Here is a 2,898-nt window from a genome sequence, read left to right as displayed (position 1 = left end):
CTTGTCTGCAGGGCTAGAGAACGTAAACCAAAACCCAAGAAGATTACACTGCTTGCAGTGTGGGCAGTGTCACTTAGCTGGCCAAGATAATACCGAAAAGTCTGAACCAGGTTCATGCAAAAGTGGCTTTTTTCTTGCTGTTCTGGTGTGCAATAAGCGTTAGGACATGGGTGTTGAGAATTAACTGTGACATGCACACTGCTAGCCATTCCAGTTTGTCTGGACTGTGCTCCGATTACTGACTGACTTCTAAACAACCTTATTTCATATTTAATAATGAAGGATTTGTGATTACTTACAATTTCAGACACTGGGATTTGGTACAGTTACATGGCTTTTTAGACTTTGTGTCCCATGAACTAAGAGTTACTCTATAAAGATTAAAAAAGAAAATGTATTCAGATGGTTACTCTTTAAAAAGAGAATTAGCTAAGCATCTGGTGTTTTTGAACAAATACGGAGAATATCAACGCCAGACAGTTATAGGTATTATTTATAGGTGCCTGACCATGAAACGGGAAGTTTACATGTGACGGAGCTAGCCTCACCAAATCCGGCCAGTGTGCACCCGGGGTTCAGTGGTGGGTGGGGAGCGGGACCCTACTGCACTTCTCAAGAAATCTTCCTGGAGTTTCCTCCCCGACCTGTTTAAACCTCTATTTTGTGTGCCCCTCCCACCACCAAGCAGCTCTTTTTTTCCCCTAAAATCTGAACACTAATGGGAAGTATGAGTTAAAGAACAACAGATAAACCATCGTTCATATTTTGTTTTACCAACATTAAAGCTATAATGTTACCGCACTGTAAAGTTATCAACAATATCAAAGCATGTTCAAGTGTATCATGTGATCATTGGGGACCTTCCTCATTTTAAGAGGGGTTTATTACCACTCCCTCCTAACTACATGTGGGGATTAGCACAGAAGTCATCTTCATGGGCATGAGAGGAGGAGAAACAAACTCCTTCTCTAAGGTGTCTCTGGATGTTGCTGAATGTGAGGGCGGCTGTAGGTCAAACAATTGGGAGAAGTTCCTGAGCATTGCTCAGAAGTGATGCTCACTGAGGGAATGGAGAGTATTCGTAAGGCAAGAAGTGTACTAGGTTATGGTGAAAGGAGGAGCACGGGTGCAGAAACACCAGCTGTGATGAGGGTGCTCCCTGGGCACTGACGTGGTGTGCGCCTGTCTCACTCGGCAATGTGCTCCTAGAGACCGTGCGTGCAGGCTTCACGTCTGCAAGGCACCGGCTACTTCTGAGCAAGGACACATCTTGCTCCTGGGTTTCCTACAGAAACCAGAACACACTTGACACAAGACAAATGCTTACTGACGGTCTTGTGTCACCACACAGAGCACAGGAATTACTCCGTGCCGTCTGCCGTATGGTTATATGAATGCAAATATCCCGACGAGAGGCAAGCCCTCTGGCCCTGTGCTCTGTGCCCCCACAGGCTCGGCTGTCTTGGTTAACTGTCTGGAGGGACGCCAGCCTAAATCGTCTTAGCTCGGCCTGCCCTCCTCTCTGCTCTGGCACGGACTCCACTGCGCTTGAGGCGTTGCTCTTCCACCACTGTCCTCACCATCTGTGCTTCTGCTTAGGGACCCACCTCCACCCCTCACTGGAAACAGCTCATGGTACCTGACACATGGACAAGCTGCTAATTGTTACTTCTTCTGAGCTACCTCCCATTTTTAAGATAATGTCCCCAAACTATGTCACTGACTACGGTATTAATTTAGTATTCATATAGTTTGGTTTCTCTATAGATAGGAGAGTTGCAGCTTTCTGCCTTCATGGGTGTCTGGGGGTGGCAGGTCTAGCTATCCCACCCGCTTCCCCTCCACCTGTGGGTCAGACCTGGGCTTATTCAGAGGAGAGGCTCTGACACCTTCTTAACTGCTCTTGCCCTTGGCCCTCTCAAACCTTCCCTGAGCTGGGGCCCAGGGTGGCCTGGCACACCCTGTCCAGAGGTAGCAGGAGTGATAAGTGCTTCAGAGGGCACCAAAAGTCACTATCTTTTTAATTTATGCTGCCTGTCCTGGAGGAGTCCACCAACTAACTGGGGACATGAGACATATATAATTGAAAAATTAGAGAATGTAAGATAGTATATAATCGATGGTCAAATTGTTTTATACTGATTGTAAATGCTACAAAAATTCAGAGACAGGATAGTTCAATACAGATGAAAGAAGTTAAAATACTTTTGAAGGAAGTAGAACTTGACATCAACTTTTAAGGTTGTAAAGTTTCTTTATTATTGGTCAAAAGGATGTTTCAGTTGAAATACCAGCAGGAGCAAAGACACTGCATTAGGAATGAGCAGAGTGCGTGAAGGATAGAGAGGGACCAGCTGATTGCAGTGGAAACTAAATGGGAAAAAATCTTCCCGGCTACAATTGTATTTGACTACTCTCTTGGTGCCAATCTAAAAATGGAAGAGTTAGAAGAGATCTGGACCACTCTGCCTCAGGAAAGCATTATAAACAAATTATACTGCAATGAGATAAACCTCAGCTTTAAGAAAAAATATTTCCAGAGAAACAGACTCTTGAATATTCTTTATTATGAACTTCTAGCCTCAAGCAAGCCTCCCACCTCAGCCTCTCAAAGTGCTGGGATTAAAGGCGTGAGCCACCGTGCCCAGACTTAAATGGTCATGTTCATTATGTTACCAAAAACAATAGCATCAACGATGTGTCAGAATTCACATTAATTAACTGATTGATAATCATGTTATTAAAGCTATGCAGAGTGACAGGACGTGAGCCTTTATTAAAAGAGTTTTTATTAATATGATGAGCTAGTTAATAAGTTAGCCAGTTCACCACCCAACTCTATAAAGAATGATGACCGGGTCAATTCATGCCTGCGGGCTGCCGGCCCTGAGGCCCACG

The sequence above is a fragment of the Propithecus coquereli genome, unplaced genomic scaffold (genome assembly GCF_000956105.1).
Source record: "Propithecus coquereli isolate 6110/MARCELLA unplaced genomic scaffold, Pcoq_1.0 Scaffold120, whole genome shotgun sequence".
In the NCBI taxonomy this organism is placed as follows: Eukaryota; Metazoa; Chordata; class Mammalia; order Primates; family Indriidae; genus Propithecus; species Propithecus coquereli.
Note: the sequence above shows the minus strand (reverse complement) of the source record.